The sequence below is a fragment of the Eleutherodactylus coqui genome, chromosome 6, assembly GCF_035609145.1.
Source record: "Eleutherodactylus coqui strain aEleCoq1 chromosome 6, aEleCoq1.hap1, whole genome shotgun sequence".
Lineage (NCBI taxonomy): Eukaryota > Metazoa > Chordata > Amphibia > Anura > Eleutherodactylidae > Eleutherodactylus > Eleutherodactylus coqui.
This window is the reverse complement of record NC_089842.1, coordinates 116,484,582-116,499,431: the sequence shown is the minus strand read 5'-3', so window position 1 is coordinate 116,499,431 and position 14,850 is coordinate 116,484,582.

Below are 14,850 nucleotides of genomic sequence, written 5' to 3'. Positions count from 1 at the left end.
GCACGGAGCGGGGAGCTGCAGGGGAGAGCGGGGAGGAACGGAGGGGAGATCTTTCTCTCCCTCTCTCCCGCCTGCTCTCCCCTGCTCCCCGCTGCGACTCCCCTGTCAGCCGCAGCGGCACACGAATCTTAAGGGACGAGCACAGCGATACTCGGATAAAGCAAATTACTCGAGCGAGTAGTGCTTTTCCGAGTACGCTCGCTCATCTCTAGCCTCTACCCCTACGTAGGCATCACTTGCATATGATGCGAAAAGTAACTTTGATGATTGTGAGATGACAACCTCGGCAGCAGGTAACAATGTTTACAAAGTTGTAGTCCTACCTCTATCTATTTTTATCAAGTTTCTTTAATTAATTTTTTTTTCAAACTTGGATATTTACACATATATGTGGGATTAGGGGCAAACCAAAAGGCTCAGGAACCCGGGTGCAAAAATTCAGGTTGGAGACCCCCCTTCCCAATATCCATACCTAAACCGTGCTACATACAGCTGCAAAACACATTTACATACATGATTTAGCCCCTTGGCATAAGCTTTCCAAACTTGGCTCATTTTCTAGACTACATGAAAATTTTGTATGTAGGCCCTTAGGCTGTGTTTATGTTTTTTGTAGTATTTGTCAACCACAATTAAAAAACATAAAAATACTGTATGCACTATTCAGAAACCACTTTCATTTTTAAGAAATTGCATAGACTATTAACATCTTAATGCCAGAGCACGTAAGGTAAGATGACCAGATTTTCCCACGGTCAAAGTGGGGAAGAAGGGGGTGGTGGTGGTGGGGGGGAGGGGCTTATCGCAACATATGATTTTACCTCCGTCATTCTAAAAAGTACAGGGACATTTCAAAATAGACAGGAAGCAAATTCTGCAGCATTTCTGCATCCAAAAAACAGTCAAAATCTGTGCTATTGGTGCGAATTTTGACAGTAAATTGGCTGGGTACCCACAACTGATTTCATACTATGCGGTGCTCCCCCTACCTCCTCCATAGGCCTTCCTGCACTCCTCGACTTCCGGTTCCCAGTGGCCTGTAGTGACGTCACCTAACCAGCATCACTTGACCAGCAGCATCATACCTGACCAGGCCACGGGGAACCATAAGTTTGGGAGCGCTGACTGTGGGAAGCTTTCGGTGGAGGGGAGGGGAGCGCCACATAGCATGAAATCAGCTGTGGATGCACGGCTGATTATCAGTCAAAATCTGCACCAATAGTACAAATTTTGACAGTTTTTTTTTTAATGCAGAAATACTGTGGAAATTTCAGCTGCAGACATTCTGCAGAATGTCCGCTATCAGTAAAAATACTGTAAGTCAACTTGATTTATGCTGCCACATATAGGGCAGCCTAAGTAGTAATAGTGCCGCCACAGTAGCCCTCAGTAGTAATAGTGTCACCCACAGTGACCCTCAATAGTAATCTTGTCCCCGACAGTGACCCTCATAGAGATGAGCGAGCACCAAAATGCTCGGGTGCTCGTTGCTCGAGTCGAACTTTCCGCGATGCTCGAGCATTCGTTTCGAGTAACGAACCCCATTGAAGTCAATGGGCGACTCAAGCATTTTTATATATCGCCGATGCTCCGCTAAGGTTTTCATTTGTAAAAATCTGGAAAACCCAAGAAAGTGATGGAAACAACACAGGAACGGATAGGGCAGGCGAGGGGCAACATGCTAGGTGGCATTTCAGGTTTACAGGTCCCACTATTAAGCCACAACAGCGGCAAGAGTGCCCCCCCCTAACAATTTTTACTTTGGGCAAACCCTCATTAGCAAGGCACACCGTAGCTAAGCACCACACTACCTCCAACTAAGCACAATCACTGCCTGTGGGACACAGCGCTGCCTCTTCTTCTGGGTTACATGCTGCCCAACCCCCCACATGACCCTTCAGCTGCCCTCATGCCACACGCTGGCTGCCTAGCCACATCACCCTCATGTCTATTTATAAGTGAGTCTGCCATGAGGAGGAACCAGGGGCACACACTGCGGAGGGTTGGCAGGGCTAGGCAGCGACCCTCTTTAAAAGGGGCGGGGCGATTGCTTCTGTACAGCATTGTGGGCTATGAGAAATCCAATCCTGTGCCACCTCCGTCAGGAGCTGCAAACGTGGGCATAGCAATGGGGAATCTATGTGCCCACACAGTATTCATTCTGTCAAGGTGTCGTATAGCTCAATCGACACCGCAAGGGGAAAGCCATCTGCACTCTGCCCCCTACCCAAGTCAGTCAGTGTCTTTGTGCCAGACAGGTCAAACACCGCGATGGGAACTAAGTGGGCACTAACAGCATAGGTGGGTCCTGGGCAACCCAAGACATGAACAATTAATAAATCTGAGCGGCCAAAAATGGCAGACTTGCACTGCGCCGACGACATAGGCCTCTGCCAACAGCTTCAGCAATCGTAGGCCTAGAGCAGACTCCAATGCTAGCGTAGCTGTGACCATCTCATTAGCGCCGTATTGCTCCTGTAGTTTGTCCCAATGCAGTGCCCCGGATAGCAGAGCTAACGTCAGATCAAATACAGGTGAGCTTCGGCCCACACTGCATGTCCCAGTCAGACTGGGGTTTTTTATAAGTAGACACAGGCAGGTACAACTCCCCTATGTGAAGTCCGTGTGGACCCACAGCATGGGTGGCTCCCTGGAACCCACCGGCGGTACATAAATTAATCCCATTGCAGTGCCCAGCACAGCTGAGGTAACGTCAGGTTTAATGCAGGTGGGCTTCGGCCCACACTGCATGCCCCAGTCAGACTGGGTTTTTTTTAGAAATAGTCACAGGCAGGTAAAACTCCGCAATGGGAATTCCGTGTGCACTCACAGCACGGGTGGCTCCCTGGAACCCACTGGCGTTACATAAATAAATCCCATTGCAGTGCCCTGGACAGCAGAGATAACGTCAGATAAAATACAGCTGGGCTTCGGCCCACACTGCATACCCCAGTTAGGCTGGGTTTTTTTATAAGTAAACACAGGCAGGTACAACTCCCCTATGTGAAGTCCATGTGCAGCCACAGCATGGGTGGGTCCCAGGAAGCCACCGGCGGTACATAAATAAATCCCATTTCAGTGCCCTGGACAGCACAGCTAACGTCAGATAAAATACAGGTGGGCTTCAGCCCACACTGCATGCCCCAGTCAGACAGGAGTTTTTTATAAGTAGACATAGGCAGGTACAACTCCCCTATGTGAACTGTGTGTGCACCCACGGCATGGGGGGGTCCAAGGAAGCCACCGGCGGTACATAAATAAATGCCATTGCAGTGCCCTGGACAGCAGAGATAACGTCAGATAAAATACAGCTGGGCTTCGGCCCACACTGCATACCCCAGTCAGGCTGAGTTTTTTTATAAGTAAACACAGGCAGGTACAACTCCCCTATGTGAAGTCCGTGTGGACCCACAGCATGGGTGGCTCCCTGGAACCCACCGGCGGTACATAAATTAATTCCATTGCAGTGCCCTGCACAGCTGAGCTAACGTCACATTACATACAGGTGGGCTTCGGCCCACACTGCATGCCCCATTCAGACTGGGGTTTTTTATACATAGACACAGGCAGGTACAACTCCCCTATGTGAATTGTGTGTGCACCCACAGCATGGGTGGGTCCCAGGAAGCCACCGGCGGTACATAAATAAATCCCATTGCAGTGCCCTGCACAGCTGAGCTAACGTCAGATTAAATACAGGTGGCCTTTGGCCCACACTGCATGCCCCAGTCAGACTGTTTTTTTTTATTAATAGTCAGAGGGCAGGTAAAACTCCGCAATGGGAATTCCGTGTACACCCACAGCACGGGTGGCTCCCTGGAACCCACCGGCATTACATAAATAAATCCCATTGCAGTGCCCTGGACAGCAGAGCTAACGTCAGATAAAATACAGGTGGGCTTCGGCCCACACTGCATGCCCCAGTCAGACTGGGGTTTTTTTATAAGTAGACACAGGCAGGTGCAACTCCCCTATGTGAAGTCGTGTGGACCCACAGCATGGGTGGCTCCCTGGAACCCACCAGCGATACATAAATAAATCCCATTGCAGTGCCCTGGACAGCAGAGAAAACATCAGATAAAATACAGGTGGGCTTCGGCCCACACTGCATGCCCAGTCAGACTTGTAATATGTACATTTACAGTAACCGCGTGGAAAACTGGTCGCGACTGCAGGCCTAGTAGCGCGGTTTTATTCAGTTGGTTTTCGGAATGTGGCCAGGATTAAGTGGGCCATGGTGGTGGTGGTGGTGGGCTTTCTTATTGTGTCGTTTAAGGTGAAATTCTTGGACTGCCACCAGACGGACCAATGCAAAAGCACTTGCCAAGAATGTTTTCATTGTTGGAAGAGGAGGAGGAGGGGGATGTTTTTGAGGCAGTACGTGTCCTCTCCACGTGTCCGTGTTTATATGCACCTTAACAGTAACCGCGTTGGTGGGAAATGGCCTCGCCGCTATCATGTCTTTGGGAAGCCTCCGTTTCCAGACCCCTGTAACATAGCAGTAGCAGCTGTATAGGCAGAGCCCAGAATTAGTAACATTTCAGCGGTAGCATTAGGGACAGGCCCCAGTAACATTTCAGTAGCAACAGTACAGTCAGACCCCAGTAATATTTTAGTAGCAACAGTATAAAAAGACCCCAGTAAAATTTCAGTTCCAGAAGTGCAGACAAACCCCAGTAACATTTCATTGGCAGCATTAGGACAGGCTCCAGTAACATTTCAGTAGCGACAGTATAGTCAGACCACAGTAACATCTCAGTTCCAGAAGTGCAGACAGACACCAGTAACATTTCAGTTCCAGAAGTGTAGACAGACCCCAGTAACATTTCTTTGGCAGCAGTGCAGTCTGACCCCAGTAACATTTCAGCAGCAACAGTATAGTCAGACCCCAGTAACATTTCAATAGCAACAGTATAGACAGACACCAGTAAAATTTCAGTTCCAGAAGTGCAGACAGACCCCAGTCACATTTCATTGGCAGCATTAGGGACAGGCCCCAGTAACATTTCAGTAGCAACAGTATAGACAGATCCCAGTAACATTTCAGTTTCAGAAGTGCAGACAGACGCCAGTAACATTTCTTTGGCAGCAGTGCAGACAGACCCAGGTAACATTTCAGTTCCAGAAGTGCAGACAGACCCCAGTCACATTTCATTGGCAGCATTAGGGACAGGCCCCAGTAACATTTTAGTAGCAACAGTACAGTCAGACCCCAGTAACATTTTAGTTCCAGAAGTGCAGTCAGACCCCAGTCACATTTCATTTGCAGCATTAGGACAGGCCCCAGTAACATTTCTGTAGCAACAGTATAGACAGAGGCCAGCATTGGTAACATTACAGTAGTAACAGTATACACAAACCAAGGTAACATTTCAGGAGCAGAGGTATTGGCAGACCGATGTTACATTTCTGTGAAAGAAGTATAGGCAGAGCACTCTAGCATTACTGTGGCAGAAATATAGGTAGGCAGAAAAGAGTTACATTTCTGTAGCAAAAGTGTAGGCCAACCCCAGATACATTGTTGTACCATGAGTGCAGGCGAAGCCCATAAAAATTACTTGGATTACATTGTAGGCGAGGTCCCAAACAATTTGGTGTACCGACAGTACAAAAGTACCCCAGAAAAATTGCCCATGACCAACCCAGAGGGCAGGTCAAACCCATTAACTGCTTAGCTTACTGTGGCTTAATTTGTAACTAGGCATGGAGGCAGCCCAGCTAAAATAAAAAAATTTTCAGGTCACGTGGAAGTTTCTATGCTTTAATGAGAATTACAAAGTTAAAATATTGTTTTAAAAAATTAGATGAGCCTTTTGGGCCACAGACAAATTTCCCGTTCGGGGTGATTACGTGAGGTTTCAGGAGGAGGAGCAGGAGGAGGACGACGAATATCATACACAAATTGACAAAGGTAAAGGTCCCCATGTTTTACGGTGATCGAGAAAAATGCTTGCATCCGCGGTTGCAGCGAAAATAATCTTTAGGTACCAATGCTGTCCGCTGGTGGAGAAGAGAAGTCTGGGGAAATCCAGGCTTTGTTCATCTTTATGAGCGTAAGCCTGTCGGCACTGTCAGTTGCCAGGCGGGTGCGCTTATCCGTTATGATTCCCCCAGCTGCACTAAACACCCTCTCTGACAAGATGCTAGCCGCAGGGCAAGCAAGCACCTCCAGGGCATACAGCGCGAGTTTGTGCCACGTGTCCAGCTTTGACACCCAGTAGTTGTGCGTGCAGAGGCGTCACGGAGGACAGTGGTACGATCGGCTACGTACTCCCTCACCATCCTTTTACAGTGCTCCCTCTGACTCAGCCTTGACTGGGGAGTGGTGACGGAGTCTTGCTGGGGAGCCATAAAGCTGGCAAAGGCCTTGGAGAGAGTGTTCCCCTGCCTGCGCTGAACATGCTGCCTGATCTCCGCGCCTCCCCTGCTACTTGCCCCTCGGAACTGCGCCTTCTGCCACTAGCGCTGTCGGATGGGAAGTTTACCATCAGTTTGTCCACCAGGGCCCTGTGGTATTGCATCACTCTCAAACCCCTTACCTCTTCAGGAATGAGAGTGGAAAGGTTCTCCTTATACCGTGGGTCGAGCAGTGTGTACAACCAGTAATCCGTAGTGGCCAGAATGCGTCTAACGCGAAGGTCACGAGACAGGCTTCCTAACATGAAGTCAGCCATGTGTGCCAGGGTACCTGTACGCAGCACATGGCTGTCCTCACTAGGAAGATCACTTTCAGGATCCTCCTCCTCCTCCACAGGCCATACACGCTGAATGGATGAGAGACAAGCAGCATGGGTACCCTCTGCAGTGGGCCCAGCTGTCTCTTCCCCCTCCTCTTCCTTTGGCTCCTCCCTCTCCTCCTCCTCCTCCTCAACGCGCTGAGATATAGACATGAGGGTGCTCTGACTATCCAGCGACATACTGTCTTCCCCCGCCTCCGTTTCTGACCGCAAAGCGTCGGCCTTTATGCTTTGCAGGGAACTTCTCAACAGGCATAGCAGGGGAATGGTGATGCTAATGATTGCAGCATCGCCGCTCACCATCTGGGTAGACTCCTCAAAGTTTCCAAGGACCTGGCATATATCTGCCATCCAGGCCCACTCCTCTGTAAAGAATTGAGGAGGCTAACTCCCACTACGCCGCCCATGTTGGAGTTGGTATTCCACTATAGCTCTATGCTGCTCATACAGCCGGGACAACATGTGAAGCCGAGAGTTCCACCGTGTGGGCATGTCCCAAAGCAGTCGGTGCACTGGCAGATTAAACCGATGTTGCAGGGTCCGCAGGGTAGCAGCGTCCGTGTTGGACTTGCGGAAATGTGCGCTGACCCGGCGCACCTTGCCGAGGAGGTCTGACAAGTGTGGGTAGCCTTTCAGAAACCGCTGAACCACCAAATTAAAGACGTGGGCCAGGCATGGCACGTGCGTGAGGCTGCCGAGCTGCAGAGCCGCCACCAGGTTACGGGCGTTGTCACACACGACCATGCCCAGTTGGAGGCTCAGCGGTGCAAGCCAGCGGTCGGTCTGCTGTGTCAGACCATGGAATAGTTCGTGGGCCGTGTGCCTCTTCTCTCCTAAGGTGAGTAGTTTCTGCACGGCTGCTGACGCTTGCCCACCGCTGTGCTGCCGCGCCGTGCCACACCGACTGCTGGCGATGTGCTGCTGCTGACACATCTGGATTGCGAGGCAGGGGTTGCATAGGAAGAGGAGGAGGGTGGTTTAGTGGAAGTGGCATACACCGCCGCAGATACCAGCACCGACCTGGGGCCCGCAATTCTGGGGGTGGGTAGGAAGTGAGCAGTCCCAGGCTCTGACTCGGTCCCAGCCTCCACTAAATTCACCCAATGTGCCGTCAGGGAGATATAGTGGCCCTGCCCGCCTGTGCTTGTCCACGTATTCGTTGTTAAGTGGACCTTGGCAGTAACCGCGTTGGTGAGTGCGCCTACAATGTTGCGGGAGACGTGATCGTGCAGGGCTGGGACGGCACACCGTGAAAAATAGTGGCGATTGGGACAGAGTAGCGCGGAGCCGCCACCGCCATCATGCTTTGGAAAGCCTCAGTTTCCACAAGCCTGTGTGGGAGCATCTCCAGGCTGATCAATTTGGCTATGTGGACATTTAAAGCTTGAGCGTGCGGGTGTGTGGCGGCATATTTGCGCTTTCGCTCCAACGATTCTCTTAGCGACAGCTGGATGCTGCGCTGCGAGACATTGGTGGATGGGGCCGAGGACAGCGGAGGTGAGGGTGTGGGTTCAGGCCAGGAGAGGCTCGTGCCTGTGTCGTGAGAGGTGGGTTGGATCTCAGTGGTAGGTTGGGGCCCAGGGAGAGAGGCAGTGGCGCAACCCGGAGGCGGTGAACAGCCTTCGTCTCACCTTGTGGGGTGCTTGGCCATCATATGCCTGGCATGCTTGTGGTGGTCAGGCTGGTGGTGGTGGCTCCCCAGCTGATCTTGGCGCGACAAAGGTTGCACACCACTGTTCGTCGGTCGTCCGCGCTCTCAGTGAAAAATTGCCATACCTTTGAGCACATTGGCCTCTGCATGGTGGCTTGGCGCGAGGGGGTGTTTTGGGAAACAGATGGTGGATTATTCGCTCTGGCCCTGCCTCTACCCCTGGCCACCCCACTGCCTCTTCCAACCTGTCCTGCGGCTGTAATTGCCTCCCCCTCTGAAGACCTGTCCTCAGTATGCTTTTCACACCAGGTGGGGACAGTCACTTCATCATCCAGCGGCTCTTCCTCCGAATCCTCTGTGCGCTCCTCCCTCGGACTTACTCCCCTTACTACTGCCTCACAGATAGACAACTGTGTCTCATCGTCATTGTCCTCCTCACCGACTGAAAGCTCTTCAGACAGTTGCCGGAAGTCCCCAGCCTCATTCCCCGGACCCTGGGAACTTTCCAAAGGTTGGGCATCGGTCACGGCAAACTCCTCCGGTGGGAGAGGAACCATTGTTGCCCAATCTAGGCAGGGGCCCGAGAACAGTTCCTGGGAGTCTGCCTGCTCCTCAAAATGTGTCATTTTCATGGAGTGAGGAGACTGGGAGGAAGGAGGAGCAGCAGCCAGAGGATTCAGAGTTGCAGCAGTGGACGGCGTAGAGGACTGGGTGGTCGATAGATTGCTAGTTGCACTTTCTGCCATCCACGAGAGGACCTGCTCACACTGCTCGGTTTTTAATAAAGGTCTACCGCGTGGACCCAAAAATTGTGATATGAAGCTGGGGACCCCAGAAACGTGCCTCTCTCCTAATCCCACAGCAGCCGGCTGCGATTCACCTGAACCAGGAACTGGGCCTATGTCCACACCCCCACGTGGAACTCCGCATCCTCGACCGCGTCCATGGCCACGTCCTCTAAGCCTACCCCTCAGCATGGTGGATCAAGAATCGAGCAGACACTGAGCAGTGTTAAAAATTTTTTTGAATTATTGCCGCGCAGTTGGTGGCTGCCAACGATTATACAACGCAAAATGAAGGCAGAGATAAATTAGATGGAAGGATGCAAGCAGGACTAGCTGTGCACGATGCAGTTGAGATGCACCTCAAGTCCCACAGGCTACGCAGTAATATGCACTGGGTTACAAGCAGCCGTAAAAAGGATTTATTTTTTTAAATTTTAGTTTTTTTCCAATGCAATGCAGGAAATTGAGTGTGTATTGGACTCTCCCTCTATGGCTGTCTGGCACCGTACACTGTGCCGGCAACTGACTGCTAATACAGAGCGATGAAAAATAAAAGTGCTTTCTTGGCGTGCACTTGGAGGCAGAGAGCGCTTACGTTACGCTAACTGCACCCAGCCAAAAATTTAACTGAAGGCTGAACTCAGGCCTTGCAGTGCAATACTGAGGTACTACCACACCCAGCAACCACGGAGTTAAATGCACAGGTAGCCCTAAGAAGGACCGTTGGGATTGCTGTAGACAGGATTCCACACTACCACTGTCCCTGCCTCACCAATACTTCCCCTATACTACTGCAGCCTGAGACACTATAGCTGTAATGGGGCTGCATGCCCGATATACAAAAAAAAAAAATGCTAATCTGCTCCCAGCACCCCCAGCAGTAGTGCAATAGGTGAGCTGTGGCCCTAAGAAGGACCATTGGGGTTCTTGTAGACGCTAACACTCTCCCTAAACCAGCAACAGCAGCCGCAGCACTCTCCCTAATCTCTGCCAGCGTGTGTCTGAGGCGAGCCGCGGGCGGGACTGATTTAAATACTCGGGAGTCACTTGATTTCTCCAGCCACTCACTGCAGGGAGGTGGGATAGGGCTGGAACGTCACAGGAGGAAGTTGTAATGCCTTCCCTGCGTTTCTATTGGCCAGAAAATGGCGCAAATCTTTCAGGGAAGGAAATGGAATTGACATGAACACCGCGTGGTGCTCGTCTCGAGTGACGAGCATCTCGAACACCCTAATGATCGAAAGAGCATCAAGCTAGGACGAGTGCGTTTGCTCATCTCTAGACCCTCAATCATAATAGTGACCCCTACAGTGACCCGTAGTAGTAATATTGATGCCCAAAGTGACCCTCAGTAGCAATAGTGACCCCCAAAGTGACCCTCAGTAGTAATAGTGACCCTCACAGTGACCATTATTTGCAAAAGTGACCCTCAGTAGTAATATTGAACCCCACATTGTTCCTTGGTAGTAATAGTGTCCCCCACAGTGACCTTCATTAGCAATAGTGACACCCCACAGTGACCCTCAGCAGTATTAGTGTCCCCCACAGTGACCCTCAGTAGTAATAATGACTCCCTCAGTGCCTCTGAGTAGTAATAGTGACCCCACAGTGACCCTACGTAGCAAGAGTGATTCCGCACAGCTTCTCTGAGTAGTAATAGTGACCCGAACACAGTGAACCTCAGTAGGAATAGCACCCCCCACCGTGACCCTCAGTAGTAATAGTGACCCCCAACAGTGACCCTCAGTAGCAATAGTGACCACCACAGTGACCCTCAGTAGAAATAGTTGAGATACTTTTGTCAAATGCTTTATTACAGTCAAGGTATAATATATTGACGACATTTACTTGATCAACCCAGTCCGTGATTCTGTCATAGAAGGAAATTAGATTTGTCTGGGATAACATTTTTTTGTTAAAAACTCAAGCTGGCTCTGCTTAATGACTCCATTCTCATCCAAGTACTTCCGTATATGCTGTTTAATATTTTGTTCAAAGATCTTTCCTGGTACAGAAGTCAGGCTCACAGGCCTGTAGTTTTCTGGCTTCACCTTCTTCCTTTTTTGAAGATAGGGACAACATCTGCCCTTCTCCAATCTTCTGGCACTTTTCCTGTTCTCCAGGAATTTTCCTAGATTACAGCCAGTGGTTCAGCAATTACATCTTCTGCTTACTTCATTATCCTAGGATGTAATTCAAATGGACCTGGAGACTTGGATTCATGTAACTTAGTCAAGTAGTCCGTCACGATCTCTCTGCTTATAGATAATATGCATTCTTTAATTTCCCAATAGCACAGGGAAGATCAGCTGATGTTACATAACTTTTGGAGAGAAAAAATATGTACAATAGGAATTTGAAACTTCTGCCTTCTCAACAACATTTTTAACCAATTCATTATTTTCATCCTGCAAATATCGTAGAGCATTTTTGACTTTTCGTTTGCTTTTGACATATTCCATAGACGTATTGTTTTTCTGTGAATATGCACAATTTTTAAACAATTAGGCCTTAGTCAGACGGGCGTTTTTTCGCGCGATTTGCGCATCACATGTCGCATGCGCAAATCGCGTGACCGGGGGCGAAAAATCACGGGAAAAATCTACACCTAGCCGCGTTAATCGTCGCAGCAAAACGCCCGTCTGACCGGAGAAAAATCGCCGTGCGCATCAAAATGCGCATGAAACTTAGACTGACCGGCGAAAAAAATGATTTTGGTGCGCACATAAAACACCGAACGCAGATAGGCGCGATCTGCGAATCGTCGTGTCCTATAATTTATCGCATATCCGCATAAAAAGCGGACATGTGACTGATACCATAGCGAACCATTGGTTCTATATATGCGCAAATCGCATGCGCAAATCGCGCGAAAAAACGCCCGTCTGACTAAGGCCTAAAGCTGCAAGTTTCTCACAGCAGTGCCTCCCCTTCTATGGAACTTACTTGTGAAAGAAAGCCAAACTGACTGCAAGGCTGTACAAGCACTTGGAGACGCACCTGCTGCATGGAACCAGGATCGAGTAGCCGTCTAAGGTGGGAGAAAAATCTTTTTTTCTAAACATAGACATATTGAGTCTAGGAACATTGATGAGAAATTTGCCATGCCTATTTTGGCATACATACAAACTCTAGTTGAGGAATGCACATCCCTCTCTGTACCTTACAGCGTTTTTTCTGAGGTAGACTGCTGGCATTAAATGGGCTATCAGAAAGGGGTGAAACAAGACCACAGACAGGTGTACAGGGCCCAGCTTTCATGAACTGGGCTCACTTCACACAGCACAACAGGGGCGAGCTCAATTCAGGCCACATAGCCCTGACATGGGCCAGATGGATCTGTATGGCGCATTACAATGCCAGGCTACTACTATGACATATGGACCAGGATAGCCTCCAGGACAAAACTTGTTAGAGGTTTTTTGTTTGTTTGTTTAATAAATATTAGCGTTGTAATGTTATGTGGTTTCATTGTCAAATTTTGGTGCTGCTTTCACATCTGAAGAAAGGAATCCCTATTGCAGCTACATTATGGGAGCAGTCATGGGCCCCCATCCCCTGGCAGGTTGGATAATCCTGAGTTTACACAAGACAAGCTGCTGAACAAATGCTGCCCAACAATGCGTCCCAGTGTTACTCACTCATGTCCTGCTACACTGGACCAAGTATTGCTTTAGACATACAAAGCAAAGCTGGGGCATGTGTTTACACTGAACAATTATTGTTCAGAATTCTGCAGGAGCGAGGAATTCCAAATGATAATCATTCACTGTTGTCGTGTGTAAACAGTGCATAAGTGGGGATGTCCTTACATAGCACCGTGTAATGCACCACAAGTAAAAACCAAGACACATTTGTTTTAACATATTTATTTGGAAAAGCAAATTGATAATGAGGTATTTTTTAATAGTTTGACCAAAATTTGCAAAAAGTTTACTAAAATTTGTAGATATTTTGGCCAAAATCTATAAGCTCACTATCCACATCAAGGTTCCTCATTCACTTGCAAGTCCCTAACTAAAAAATAGCAATTAAAGCAAAAAAGAAGCAAAACAGAAAGCCAGTTAAAAAAAAAATAATTTGGAAGGTCTAGATAATTTGTCTCCTCCTACAATGTTCATCTGTCATGGGACCTCTCTCTCTCTGAGGGAACAGGAAGTAGTGCATGATGCTGTGTGACTCCACCTGCCGCAGTCCTACCCTGTGGGATCAAATCAACTGCAACAACCTGCGAAGATGGTGCAATTTGATGATCTCCCACAGTTCAACCCAGTTTCATTTTCCTGGCAAAAAGTTTGCAGAACCACGATACTTGAATTACTGCACACACGTTATCAGGTTCCATCTGAATAGTGCCCAGTAAAACTTGCCACTTACTGATAGAACTCCTAAAACATTCAATGAAAGACTGAGCCAATGTGAGACATTAATTAAAAACCTCAAAGAGTAAGTCCCGCAGCACTCCAAAGTAAACCTGTATCGTGCCGAGGTATTTACTTCATGCCAAGCCACTAGTAGGACCATGGACCTCTAGTCCCAATGTGTCATCCAGAGAAGCAAAAGGAGTGGCAGCATTAGCGGTGGATTTAAAATAAAAACAACTTTTATTGCTATATATTAAAAATACAGGCAACGTTTCAACTGTAAAAAGACTTACGGTTGAAAAGAAGTCACTGACCCATTCTGGATGCCCTGAAGATGTGAGCATCCGCAGAGCTTCCATAGGACCCAATATCAACAATTACAAGCCGATAGTTGCTATCAACAACAGCTAACAGAACTACAGAAAAGTATTGTTTGTTATTGTAATAGTTCACCGGCTTCTTCACACAGATGTGCTTGCAATCCAGTGCCTCGATGCAGTTTAGAAACTGTGCTGCAGCTTTAAAACCATTGGCAATGTTCATCTATGCTTGCAGACAGGGTGGAGGCTTCAACAATGCCTTCAAATGCATCAAAGTACAATGTTGGTCCTCCTGATGATTCCAGAGAGGGTGGAGCTGCCCAACAGGAACTCAAAATGCAGCAATGCAAATGAGTTTCCAGTGGTGAGGACTCTGTAAAAAAGAGGAAAAAAAAGGATTTCAAAACTATAGGCACCACACCAAAAGTATACTATCTAGGGAACACTGAATAGAGCAAAAGGGACGCTACACTGAACATTTCACATTCCAAATTCCTAACCCATCCCCCGGCATCCCACAGGGGGAGCAAAAGATGTTCCTCAGCAGAGATACAGTGGTGCCTGTGCAAGTCGGTGTAGCTCAGTCCAGAGCACACGACCTTCGTCAGCTTGTAAAAATGCATAAAAATGCAGCTTAACCCTTTCCAATCCATTTATTTTTTCTCACCCATTCTCCCCAGCTCCAAATAAATTGGAGCTGGGAGAATGGGTGAGAAAAAATACATTTTCCCTGCACCCTCCTGATCTGACAGAGTTCAGGAGGGTGCAGGGAGGGACCTGCTTACCTGACCGGCGTCTTGTGCATTCTCCTTCTGCCTCCCGTCTCGGCGATCATGTGACCGCTGGGGTCAGGTGACACCTGGCGGTCACATGATCGCCGGGTCGGGAGACAGAAGGAGAATGCACAAGATGCTGGTCAGGTAAGCAGGTCCTTGCACGGTGCAGGCTCCTGGCTCGGCGTTCATGTGACCGCCGGGGGTCAGGTAACACCGG